We start from the raw sequence: 14,243 nt of genomic DNA on the forward strand, positions 1-14,243 counted from the left end.
TTGCATTCTTACCTATAGAGTAACAAGAATTGTCCTATTTTATAGCATTAGAGCTGTCCTATTGTATAACAGTAGAGATGGCTGCTTTGATGGGCACCTCTTGTAAGCTGTAGTATATTTGATGCGTATTTATTAGGGCTGTGTATTGGTGGCCAAATTTGTAAAGTGAAGACTCTCTGTAATGAATGAAGAATCATACATAGGGTGTGTTATTTTCCTGGATGGTCCTTTTCCCATTGCAGAGTTTGCAATCATTCTGTAATCTTCACTTACATGTAATGTAGAAGAAAAAGTACAGAGAGGGCCAATTATCATAAAAAGGTGAAATGCTGGACTTGTAGCCTGTCTGCCAGCTTTAAATCCTGGCCCTATCACCAGTTTGTGTGACCTTAGATCATTAATTTATGTGACCCTTTGTTGCCTCGGTTTTCTCCTCTGTAACATGAAAAGATTAGACAATTCATATCTGATAGAGTTGCTGTGAAAGTCAGCCAATTGCGTGTGAAACATTCTTAGGACAGAGCCTAGCATATACTAAATAGTGCATAGGTATTAGCTGCTGCTGCTGTTTTGTTTTGCTGTTTTTAATCATTGTTGAGGTGCCTATTCCTGACTTGCTACGCTGTAGCAAATCGAGCTTTGTAACTAGAGCTAAGAAACTGGTAGGAACCTAGGCATGGAAGTTGTAAACGCGTACCTTTTGGGCTGAGCACTGTAATGTGAGGGGTTTAGACAAATCCCTAATAGTCTGCCTAGCTGCAAACAAGCCTGGGATATCTGTCAGTCATGAGAAGCATCGTTAAGCACATGATGGTCTCTGAGGCTGGGCCCTTCAACTTGTATGTGAATCACTTTTGTCTCAGGACTCTATCTCCCTCACCCCCATGTAAAAGTGGGATAATAATATCATTTCCCTGGATCAGGGTGGGGAATAAATAGACCATGTTTACTAAATGCCCTATAGAGTGTGGTGGCCAAGTAGGTGCTTAGAAAGTGGCTGCAGCTCTCAGTATTGCTGGGAATGAAAAATTCTAGCCTCATATCCTGTCAATCAAAATACTTCACCCTAACTCCTGAGGCAATATTGTTGCCTAGAATCATCAGCATATCTGAAGACCAATAATGCAGTGTGCATATTACATGGAGAATGTGGGTGGACTAATTGCATCCAGGCATGGGGTGACTGGCTTGAGATGAAATCAAAAGGAATTTCCTGAGTTTGTGATGTAAGGGAAGCTCAAGAGACTGTTTGGAATACTCAGGAAGCGAAATCCCAGATACAGGGACTGAAAATAATCATTCAACTGGCAGAAAAGGTGATAGAAAGATTGATCAGTGGGACTGAGTTTAGTGGGACGTCTGCACTGTGCTCCCTCTTTGGTTTCTTCCCTTTCATGATTGAGAGGTTTAGTGTATCAGTGCTTCTCCCTTCAGCCAGAAACAGTTTCAATTTTTCTGTATTCTGCCCACCCTCTTTTCTTACCTGTATTTGTCTGTTTATTCAATAAAGATTCATTTAGCTCCAAAATATTCATTGAGGAGCGAAATGTGGCAGGTCCTGGAGATGCAACAGTAAAACACACATATGCATATACACACATGCACACACATGTACAATTTACACACATACCTACATGTACACACCTCCATGCATATAAACATAGATGCACACATGGCCACATGAATCCCTCTCTTCTTGGAATTGACATTCTAGTTGAGGAGGGCAGAAAATTTAAAAAATAGTAGGAAGTAAAATATGTAGTTTGTTTCACTTGACGATTATTGTAAGTTTCCCCACATTTTTTTTTCCTGCCTCTGCTGTTCCGGAGGTTGTGTGTTCAACTATTTCTATTATTTGAAGAACTTCTAGCCTAATTGCTTAAGCTTCACAGAATCTCTTCAAACTGTTTCTTAAGGGGTTCTAGTTATTGAATATGTTTTGATTCACAATTTTATGAAAAAATTTATAAACATTAGAATGTGGTAGTAATTTGGTTTTTCTGTTTATTGTGCTAAAAGCAAAAGTGTAGCAAAGTACAAAAACCATGAAAATATACCTTGTTTGAAGTAAATAAATATCAAAATGAAGTATATTATTTAACCATGCTGGAGGTCAATTTTAAATGAATTCTGTTTTTCTCTGGGCTTAAAAAGAAAACTTAGTAACTAGTGGGTTGCTATGTTTTATGTTAAGCAATATTTAAATTGAAACCAAAGTAGAGTAAGTATATATTTTAACTAAAACAGGTTTGTCTGGTTTTGGGGCAAGTAAAATTTTATAGCAATGAAATTTTAAAAACTATGAATATTTTTTGAGTTTGAAATCCAGTTGGCAGAATCTGAGCTTGCTATACATCTAGTTGGCTTTTAAGGGAAACTGATTTTTTAAATTTCCCTTCTTTGATTTTGGATCTTGACTTAAAGAATACAGATTCCCATCAACATTATGCAGAAAATTCTAATGGTGCCAGGAATTAGAAAAATCTAAATCTCATTTACTTTTTTTTTTTTTTTTTTTTTGAGATGGAGTCTCCCTCTGTTGCCCAGGCTGGAGTGCAGTGTCGCGATCTCGGCTCACTGCAAGCTCCGCCCCCTGGGTTTACACCATTCTCCTGCCTCAGCCTCCCGAGTAGCTGGGACTACAGGCGCCCGCCACCGTGCCCAGCTAATTTTTTGTATTTTAGTAGAGACGGGGTTTCACCGTGGTCTCGATCTCCTGACCTCATGATCCGCCCGCCTCGGCCTCCCAAAGTGCTGGGATTACAGGCGTAAGCCACCGCGCCCAGCTCATTTACTTTTTAATTTTTTTTTTATTTCAATAGGTTTTTGGGGATCAGGAGGTATTTGGTTACATGAATAAGTTTTTTAGTGGTGATTTCTGAGATTTCAGTGCACCCGTCATCCGAGCAGTGTAACTGTACCCAAAATGTAGGCTTTTATCCCTCACTCCTCTCCCACTCTTTCCCCTGGTCCCCAAAGTGCGTTTCTCATTCTTAGACCGTTGCAACCTCATAGCTTAGCTCCCATTACGAGTGAGAACATAACGATGTTTGGTTTTCCATTCCTGAGTTTCTTCACTTAGAATAATGGCCTCCAATTTCATCCAGGTTCCTTGAATGCCATTATTTAATTCCTTATTATGGCTGACTGGTATTCCATGGTGTGTATGTATATATATGATTTTCTTTATCCACTCGTTGACTGATGGGCATTTGTGCTGGTTCCATATTTTTGCAGTTGGGAATTGTGCATCGAAAAATGTGTGTGCAAATATCTTTTTCATATGACTTCTTTTCCTCTAGGTAAATACCAGGAGTGGAATTGCTGGATCAAATAGTAGTTCTATTTTTAGAAATCTCCAGGCCTGGCGCAGTGGCTCACTGCTGTAATCCCAGCACTTTGGGAGGCTGAGGCGGTGGATCACGAGGTCAGGAAATTGGGAACATCCTGGCTAACACTGTGAAACCCCGTCTCTATTAAAAATACAAAAAAATTAGGGGGACGTGGTGGTGGGCGCCTGTAGTCCCGGCTACTCAGGAGGCTGAGGCAGGAGAACGGCGTGAACCCGGGAGGCGGAGCTTGCAGTGAGCCGCCATCCCGCCACTGCACTCCAGCCTGGGTGACAGAGCAAGACTCTGTCTCAAAAAAAAAAAAAAAAAAAAAGAAAGAAATCTCCACACTGTTTTCCATAGTGGTTGTGCTAGTTTACATGCCCACCAACAGTGTAAAGTGTTCCCTTTTCACTACATCCACACCAACATCTATTATTTTTGGATGGAAAAATCTCATTTCTTAATGGCTTATTGGAAGTTAAAGAGACGTCAGGAAACAGGCAAAGTGTTTTTTTTTTCTGGAGATGGAGTCTCCCTGTGTCGCCCAGGCTGGAGTGCAATGGCGCAATCTCGGCTCACTGCCACCTCCGCCTCCTGGGCTCAAGCAATTCTCCTGTCTCAGCCTCCCACAAACCATTTTTAACTTAAATCTTCTTAGTGTTAAGATGACAACTAATGTGTTAAATATATTTTTTTAATGGAGTTAATGCTGAGGAAGAATTATTTTGAAAATAATTTATTTGGAAATATTTCCATTGTTAGATTTTTGTTGCTAAAAATAATATATGCTCACCATAAAAACTTTCCTATCTTCTCAGCTTAAAACAGCATTGAAAAATGACTATTTTACTTTGTCTAAAAAGTCTTTCAGCAAGGGTCTCAATAGTTTTTAAGTTCATTGGTTTAATTTCTTTTGATAGGTTTGCAAGAACAACTGATAGACATTAAGATAGCTGCGATGCACTAGTAAATTTTAATAAAACCTTTTCTTATGAAACTGGTCAATGGGATTTAAAAGCTTGGTCGTGGTTTTCTAAGTGTAACCCCAAATGCACTTCTATTTGGATTCACGTAACTTTGTTAGCTTTCTTACGTAGTTGTAACCCTCATTAATTCCAAGTGTTGGAAGAAAAAAATCCTGAATTTCAAACCTGTTCTTGGAATCACTGGTTTATAAAATATAGACTGGGTTGAAAAATAACGAAACCTGACCTATTATGTTGGTTTTACTACATTTTTTCTTACAATTAATAAATAAGATAAAAATTATCTTAAAATATATCTTATTCTTTTTATTTTTGTACATTTCATAATATACATTTTATATCAGCAAAGCAGAGCATGTATGTTACCTAAAAATAAACCAGTAGATACTGCATGTTCAATTAAAAAAAAAAAAAAAAAATGGAGGCCGGGTGCGGTGGCTCATGCCTGTAATCCCAGCTCTTTGGGAAGCGGAGGCAGACAGATCACTTGAGGTCAGGAGTCCGAGACTAGTCTGGCTAACACGGCGAAATCCTGTCTCTACTAAAACTACAAAAATTAGCCAGGGATAGTGGTGCACGCCTGTAATCCCAGCTGCACGGGAGGCTGAGGCACGAGAACTGCTTGAACTCGGAAGGGGGAGGTTGCAGTGAGCCATTACACTCCAGCCTGAGCGACAGAGCGAGACTGTCTCAGAAAACAAAAACAAACAAAAAATGATGGAGTGGTGTAGAGAACTGAGAAAATCACCAAATAAGATGATACTCTGTTGGTACTGAAGGGTTAATAATACTCATCTGTCTTTGTGTTACTCACCTGTCAGGAAACTTCCAGGAATGGGTTGATTGTCTATTTTTTTGTACGTGTTTTATGAATGAAATACTTTTTTATTATCGAATAAAGAAAGCGCACAAGACAATGGGGAATGATTTTTCTCTCAATCTGTCTTTTCAGCTCTCCTTGTCTAGCATATGTTGGGCTTCCAGTTTTAATTGTGAGACTGGAAGATTTTGCTACAATATGGGTCACATCACTTTCTTTGTGTAGATAGAATCTCAGTCTCTCTCTTTTCTTTCTCTTATGGAGATAATAATCTAACTCTGACATCCATGATGTGATGATTTGCCAAGTGCTGTATTTCTAGTTACAGTTACTAGGGAATTGCAAGAAGACATTGGGAAATGGTACTTGGCCTCCACTTAGCTTTATTCAGATTGGCTTGTTTCCCAAGGACCCACAGGATCAATGATGCATGCAGTGCTAAAGGGCGGCTGCGAGGTCAGGGCTTATTTATTGCTTGCTGGGGCATGTTATTGACCAATAAGAAGTTAAACAGTTCCTAGCTAAAGCTAAGACATTGCCTCTTAGGCAAGAAGACGAGAGATCACCTCGGGCAACTTTCGTTTACACAGAGAGGTGTGTAAAGTGGAACTAAGGCTTGGAGCTCTAGGCATCCCTTATGTTTGTCAGGATTTCAGCGTATTTGGGTGGTTGCAAGGCTTTGAGACATGCCCATGGTGCTATGCATTTTTCTAAACTCAGCCTTTGTCAAGGTAGTCAGGGATTTTTCATTTTGAAACCTCTGTACGTATCTGCATGTTTGCTGCAAACTTTTTGTCTAGGTAAGATGAACTGGCTCATGTTTCCTAATGCTGGTGCTCCTCCCTCCCTTCCATCTGTCTTTTATATATACACACAGATCTATTTATTACTTTCTTTTCTTTGAAAAGTATAACTTAGCTTTGGATAAAGGAGGGACAAGATCACATTTGATGAAACACAAACAACACTTTACTTTGCATGTGCTTGGATGAATAAGGAATCCAAAAGGAGTGGTATTCAGGAGAAAATAAACTCTGTGTGTGTGTGTGAAGTACAGATATATATGTATGCACACACATATATATATACACACACACACACACAGAAATACGTAGTGAAAAATCTCCTTTTAGCTTTATGAGATGTTCTGAGCTCAGCTCTGAGGTTTATGTTCTATGAAAAATAAAATGATTTTCCTAAGTTTTTAAAGAATATTTCTTTCTTTCTAGGTGTAAAAATAACTTTTTTGTCAACTATTGAATGAAGAGGTGAGGAAGGAGAGGCAGGAGGAAGAAAACGATACGAATCAGGCTGAAAGGCCTACAGATTAAAAACTAACACCCCCTCCCCTGCAGCGAGATTGTCCTTTCATTTGAGCTCCTTGCATTGAAATAGCATTGAGGATTAAATGTGTGTAAGCCTCACAAAATTCAAAATTCATGTGCTTTTCTGACCACTTGACTTCTAGTAGAAATTTTAAGCATATTAGAGGATATGTTTTTGTGGGAGCTGATCAGAGTGGCACTAGGAGTTCAAAAGAATAGCTGAAACTAAAGCACAGCTGTATTTCGGATCATACTGCTTCATCACTTTGAGTGCATCTACAAAGGTAATCAGTAGTATGCGGCTGAGTTAGGTGTGCGGGCCTGGGGCCATCTTCGAGACGATTTGTCCTTTCTGCAATTCTAGTCTCTATCATGATTGAAGTGTAGGAGTTAAGTTGTGGTGTATCTCTCATAAATTTAACCAGAATCATCCCCTTTTAAAATCGAAATCAAATATTGACATGTTAGTCAGGCATTATTTGATTACATTTTTCTTGGTTTAGGCAGTGAGAGATATTTTGTGCAGAATCTGGTTGTTTTCAGCTCTAAAGTAAGACACTGCATTATTTCTAAATAATTGTATAAAGCACTGAATTAAAAAATTAAAACCACCAACTTTATAAATGATGGCATTGCTAGTTTTCTGTGTGCCAGCCTCTCATTCCGGAATTTCTGAAAGGAAGAAGAAAAGCAAATTAACATTGATCACAGGCCTACTCCATCCTTGGCATTGTGTTTATACATGACTTACGTTCCCTCCCTTCTCAGAACTCTGGAGTGTTAGTGGTATTACCTTGCTTTTACAAGTGAAGAACTGTTAGCTAATTTGGGCAGGGTTACTCAGGGAGTAATTGAGCTGAAATAGGAATGCAGTGCTGACTTCTGTAATCTTTCTGTTTCAGTTTTACCAAAATGGACTCATTCTGACTCATCTGGGGGTTTTACAGGTTAGCCTTTGGTGACAAGTGCCCAGCAGCCTCACCTATATTCAGCTCTTCTATATTTGTGTGATGGGCACAGAACACCTTCATATTTATGCTTTCTTATCCTCATGATCAGCCAGCAGAGGCATGGATCTACCGAAAGAGGCAAATTCGTCCTCAAAAATACAGAATTTTAGGCTGGGCACGGTAGTTCATACCTGTAATCCCAGCACTTTGGGAGGTAAGGAGGGAGCATCACTTGAGGTTAAGAGTTCGAGACCTAGTCTCTACAAAAAATTAAGAAAATTAGCCAGGCATAGTGGCACATACCTGTTGTCCTAGTGTACTCGGGAGCCTGAGGTGGGAAAGTTGTTTGAACCCAGGAATTCAAGGCTGCAGTGAGCTATGATTGTGCCACTGTACTCCAGCCTGGGTAACAGAGTGAGATCTTGTCCCTTAAAAATGTAAAATAGGCCGGGAGTGGTGGCTGACACCTGTAATCCCAGCACTTTGGGAGGCCGATGCGGGCAGATCACAAGGTCAAGAGTTCCAGAGCAGCCTGAGCAACATGGTGAAACCCTGTCTCTATTAAAAATACAAAAATTAGCCAGGCATGGTGGTGGGCGCCTGTAATCCCAGCTACTCAGGAGGCTGAGGCAGGAGAATTGCTTGAACCAGGGAGGCGGAGGTTGCAGTGAGCCGACATCATGCCATTGCACTCCAACTTGGGCAACAGGAGTGAAACTCCATGTCAAAAAAAATAAAAAATAATATTTAAAAAAATATATGTGTGTATATATATATATAAAGTATGACAACCATACCACACAGGGAATGGCCAATCAATGCCTAAATTTGAGCATCTCCACTTTAAATTGTACAGACATGCAGAAGATTCTCCCTCTTCCCTGGCTAATGAGCTTCATTGCAGTTGAGGATTTTGAGAGGGGTGCCACTTCCCTCAAATGGTATTCCCTGTTTAATGACTGCTACTGCTGAAGGTAGTGTGGGTGTAACATGGAGAAGGAACCCAAGGCATCTGGCACTTTATCTCTCATTGTGTGCAGGAGCTGGGTAACATTATAGAGAAGTGTTTCAGAAGTAAAGTAGTGCTCTGCTGGCCTGCACCTACAAGGGATAGTGATGGAAATTTTAGTTGTTTCTCCTATAAAAACGTTAGCTGCTTGGCCCAGAATGGGCTAAGGGGTTCATTGACAGAGACTGAGTGTTCAGTTGTGTTACAATGAGCCATTTGAACAATTTCTGTTTGTCCTTTGCCTATCATCACTTTTCTCTTTCCCCTTTCCAATCTTGCTTTAAGAAATGTAGGAATAACAGTTTTGCAAAGGATCTCAGCAGTTCTAATATGACAGAATATTTTTCTGGTTACCGACTCTGCATTACAAATTACTCCAAAATTTACTGGCATAAACAGCCATTTATTAAGTTGATGGATTCTGGGGCCAAGCATTAAGATAGGATGGAGCACAGATTGTTCCACGATGTATAGGGCCTCTGCTGAAGAGCTCAAAGGCTGTGGCTGAAATCATCTGAAGCAGCATTGTCTGGTAGAACTGTGTGATGAAAATATTCTATATCTGTACTAACCAGTATGGCAGCCACTAGCCATACATGGCCATAGAGCAACTGTAATGTAACTAGTGCCATTATAGAATTGAAGTTTTTATTTAATTAATTTAGATATAAATACCCATACCCACGAGTGGCCACCATATGGGACAGCACAGATCTGAAGTCTTGCTCACCCGTATCTAGCAGTTGGTGCTAGGTGACAGTAGACTTCAGTTGGGGCTCTCTCCATTGGAACACCTCTCTGTGACCTCTTCCTGTAGTCGGCTGTTCCTCATCATATGGCGGCTGGGTTCCAAGGGTGAGCGTCTTAAGAGAAGGAACCAAGGGAAGTAGCCTTGGAGCCAGCAGTCTTGCTTCCACTGTATTATATTTATCCTGTCTAGATTCAAAGGCAAGGGCAATAGACCCCATTTCTTGATGAGAAGTGGCAAGGTTCTGCGAGAGCACCAGAACAAGAATCATTGCTATAATCATATCTGGAAATAATATGCCACAGTTGTTCCAGGTACCCAGTCCATTCGTTCATTTATTATTCATTCAGCAGACAGTGAGTCCCTACTTGGTTACCTGGCATCAGGTTATTTAGAGAATGACAGTTGATGATAATGAAGCTTATAAAAATGTGGAGGAGGTGGTTGGGACGACATGTATATGTATCTCCAAAGCCATATGGTATATGCCATGATAATACCTGGTAAACAGAGAATGGATGATTAGCTTAGACACATAGGGGCATCTGTGAAAAAGCAACATGAAAACTGGATCTTAAATTTGCACTACACTGACTAAGGAGTTTGCCAGAGAGAGAGAAAGAGACGTTATTTAGGCAAAAAGTTAAGCCTACACAAAGGCAGAGAGGCAAAATGGTAAGCTTTTCCTGGGAACACCTCAACTCTACATTGCTTGTTCGGAAGAGAGCACTGTAGAGCTACTCTGCCAACCACGTCCTTCATTTTCAGTGTGTGTCCCCACCCACACCATGCATATTGAAAACCAGCCGTATACCCAGCAGGTCACCAATCCAGAAAAATCCATAGCCCAAGGGGATATCATTGATGAATTACAGACAACTTGCCTATCAGCAGGAATCCTGGATTGGATTAGAGAATCCTCATACCGTGCTGGCTTTTCTAAAGAAGATCTGGCTCCCAGAGAGGAACAAAGATGCCTGAAGACATGGTCTGCATTGAAAACAAATATTGATTGGCCCCTGCTGTGTTGCTGAGCTAGAGTGGGTTAGAATCTGATGTCAAAAAGTGCTGGGGTGTGGAAAACCATTAACTCTGCTGATTGACTAGAATAAAAGCTCCATCTATTTTTAAGATCTTAAAAAAATGAGGGTGAAATCTTTAAGTGAGCGGAAGGGCAGAATTGATGGTGAGAACCCATACACTCTCTCAGTTTGTCTTTGTGACTCTGGACACAGGTCTTAGGCCATTTGTACCTATCTTCTATTCTATATAGCATTTTCAGGACTTGTGACTATTTATTAATGCTGCACAAAATTTACTCAATTGCAAATTAACGTCCAAAGAGCTGATGTTCTGTGGTGTTCAGATTTAGGATTCAAACCGTCTGCTGGGTGTTCTTATTACACTGGTAGAAAAATGCTCTGGCTGTATCTGATTGCATCCGACAGATATATTTCTGTCACTGCCAGATGTACAAGATACTGTAAAAGGAGCATTTTCTCTAGCAAATTAGACTTGCTAGCTCCATGGATCTAGATTGACTAAAACAGCTTGTTGCCCCAGGGATGTAGCTGGATTTGGCTCGGTCATTTCTTTTAAATACAGGACTTCAGAAATCTGATCTAGAGTCCTTTTCTTTTGGAGACAGGATCTTGCTGTGTTGCCCGGGCTGGGGTCTAGTAGCATGATCATGGCTCATTGCAGTCTCAACCTCTCAGGCTCGTGATCCTCCAACCTCACTCTCCCTAGTAGCTGGGACCACAGACGTGTATCACCATGACCAGCTAATGTTTGTATTTTTTTGTAGAGATGGGTTTTGCCATGTTGCTCAGGCTGTTCTCAAACTCCTAGACTCAAGTCCATCTGGCTCGGCCTCCCAAAGTGCTGGGATTACAGGTGTGAGCAACTGTGCCCAGCCTGATCCAAGTCCTTTTAATGAAGATTTTCCAAATCTGCTGCCTTTACTTTTAAACTCAACATGTGTTTGTCTCTCTAGAGCAGTCCTCCCAATAGAACTTATGATGATGACATGTTCTAAATGTGAGTGGTAAGCATTAGCCACATGCAGATATTAAGTACTTGAAATGTGACTTGGGCAAATGGGGAGCTGTTTAAAATTCAATTCAATTTAAATTTAAATTTAAATAGCCATATGTGGCTAGTGGCTATGCCATTGGGCAGCGCAGTTCTAGAATCCGCTTTTAGAGACGGTATTTACTTAGAGAAGAGTAAGAACTTTGCTAGCTCTGTAACTTTTTAGGGTATCTTAATTTGAGTTGTCTCTTCCCTCTAACAACAATCCAGGAAAAGAAGCCAGTGGCCATTTGGGGATGCCATTGGCCAACTAAGGGCTGGGATGGGGACTTGAGCAAGGGCCACTAGGCCGGCCATGAAACCTGTCACTTTGGCTTCTTTACTCATTTTCCTGAAGTATTCTCTGCAAGATAACCAGGACATTGTTAGTAGGTTCCACAGCCTAACCAAAGGTGTTTGAGAAGGCCTGGTTAATTACAGTTGTACGGGTTTCCTTCCTGAAGATTTTCTAAGCCTTACCTATACTCATGGATTGTGAGTCTCCAGATGAGGCTATGGTATCAGTGCCAAACATGTTTGATATGAACGGAACCCTTTTCTCTTTCTGGTGTTGTTCTATGTAATAATATGCTTTGGGAAATGCTGGTTTAAGCAATGAGACTTCCTGCTACAATAGATGATAAACTTAAGGCATATTATAGGGAATTAACATATCCCTTTTCTGGACTTTGGTGGAACTTGAAATCTGCATTTATAGTTTGACTCTGTTCATCTTTCACTGTGTTTGCATTTTTAGTTAACTCTTCAAGTACATAAATATCCAGGCTGGCCTGGCTGTATCCTGCAGGGCCAGAGACTTGTGTCAAGTTTAGTTCTTATAGTTGGAGAAATGCTAGTGTTTCCTCCATTGGTAATTTTTTTTCTCTGTTGATCCCCATGTAGCTGTAAGTATGAATGCATACATATTTCTCCTTTTTTTAAAAAAAAAAAACTTGATCAGCCAGCAGGAGATGAAATGGAGCAGATCACAGCTCCCTGTTCATTTAATCAAATGAGTTACTAAAGGAGGGAAAAAGAAAGAAATGTAAAAATGGAGAAATGTCTCCTCCCCTTTCTTTTTCTCTCTCTTTCTTTTTAAAAATTGTTCAACAAGTTATCTGCAGAAAACATCTGCCTCTCAAAGAATAAATGTAATTTGGGTTCTAAACTCATATGTCCCTCTCTGGTTGGAAGGAAGAGTTTTTTGCACATGAAGTGAAATCAGCTAAGAGGCTGTCTGTGAAGCTGAAATATTGAGCTTTATAAGATGACAGTAAAGTAGTGAAAAGTGGTGTTTTTCTGCTTGACACTGTCACCGCTGTGGAATAAGAAAGAATTCCGAGAAGAAGAGACGTAGATACAGGGTCTAGAGCTGTCTGTTCCCATGCCACAGTGGGCTCTTCCAGCCACCTTGTTATGGCGGTCCTACTGGCAGGGAATGAGAGCCATCTCCATTGCCTCCCTTTGAGTGGTTATCTGGCTTGTGCTGCTTATCTTGTCAGGAGACCAGGGGCCTTGCAAAGTAGGTGCCTGTGAAGAGTGTCAACTGAGTCTCTGCGGGGAGCTGGAAGCTTGGAAGGCCTGGGAGAAAATGCCTGGCTAATGTATGAGGCCCGGAAGACTCTTCTTTGTTAAGAAGATTCATGGGTCTCTGAGGAGTGGAGTAATCAGGGCTAGGAGAAGATGTTGGGCCAAGCCTTCGTATCCTATATCCATCTGCCTGAACATTTTTTTTTTAGCTAGTTGAAAAGAGGAGGTCCCATTGAGACTTATTTGAACAAATATTTGCTCTCCCTAATTATATATCCAGAGCTGCTCTCCTGAATGTTTAATGCAAACCTTAATATTTACAATAGCATAAGGAAGAGTTTATAATGTGTTTGGGAGGCTTCCGAAGTTGGGGCAATAATTCTTCTTTGCACTTATATAAGACTTTTCTTCCTAAGAGACCTGAGCCATATTTACCTTAGCCACTGTTCACATTGAGATGAAGTGAAGTGAGGGAGGGAGATGAAAACTCCAGAGAAAGGAGGAGCCCCTGTGGGCAGCTGCCAACATGTTTTATAGGTGAGCCACTTGTCTTTGCCAAAAGTTGTGTGCCAGCCACAAACCTTTCTTTCTGATCAGGAATAACATGCAAGCCTGTGCTTACAATTGCCTTCTGATATGAGCACAGAGAGTGTCACAGGGGTGCCATCCTGGGTTGTTGTCCCTGATGGTGGTGGACTTCTCACTCAGTACCCTGCTGTGTGACAAGCCAGACACATTCCCTTATTAAACTAAAAATTTAGTGAGTCTTAAAAAGATATTTGGAGGCTGGGTGTAGTGACTCATGCCAGTAATCCCAGCACTTTGGGAGGCCGAGGAGGGTCCATCACTTGATGTCAGGAGTTCAAGATCAGCCCGGCCAACATGGTGAAACCTCGTGTCCACTAAAAATACAAAAATTAGTTGGGTGTGGTGGTATGTGCCTGTAATCCCAACTACTCGGGAGGCTGAGGCAGGAGAATCACTTGAACCATGGAGGTGGAGGTTGCAGTGAGCTGAGATCATGCCACTGCACTCCAGCCTAGGTGACGGAGTCTCACTCCATCTCAAAAAAAAAGGAAAAGGAAAATGATTCCAGTAGGGAAGGTGCCAGGTTCAAAAGACCAAAGAAGAGACTCAGAACCAGCAAACGATACATAGGGTTTTATTAAGGGCTTAACACAGGGGAGAGAGTCAGTGGTGGTGGGCTGGACAGGGGAACCACCCTATGTACAGAAATGGTCCAATGGCAGTGAGCTGGACAAGGTAACCACCGGCTCAGGGGCAGCAAGCTGGTCAGCACAGCTGCACGGCTGCCTGCAGACATCATTCACTTTCTATGGCATTTCACAAATACAAAAATTAGGTAGGCATGATGGCATGCACCTGTAGTCCCAGCTACTTGGGAGGCTAAGACACAAGAATTGCTTGAACCTGGGAGGTGGAGGTTGCAGTGAGTCAAGATTATGCCAC

At 41.1% G+C, this 14,243-nt stretch overlaps 1 protein-coding gene across 1 annotated transcript in view; it reads left to right on the forward strand.

The window, feature by feature from the left end:
- EXT1 (exostosin glycosyltransferase 1) overlaps window positions 1-14,243 on the forward strand; it is a 318,870-nt gene that overhangs the window by 107,303 nt on the left and 197,324 nt on the right. The gene's annotated exons all lie outside the window — the stretch shown is intronic.

This window comes from Colobus angolensis, unplaced genomic scaffold (assembly GCF_000951035.1).
Source record: "Colobus angolensis palliatus isolate OR3802 unplaced genomic scaffold, Cang.pa_1.0 Scaffold198, whole genome shotgun sequence".
Classification (NCBI taxonomy): Eukaryota; Metazoa; Chordata; class Mammalia; order Primates; family Cercopithecidae; genus Colobus; species Colobus angolensis.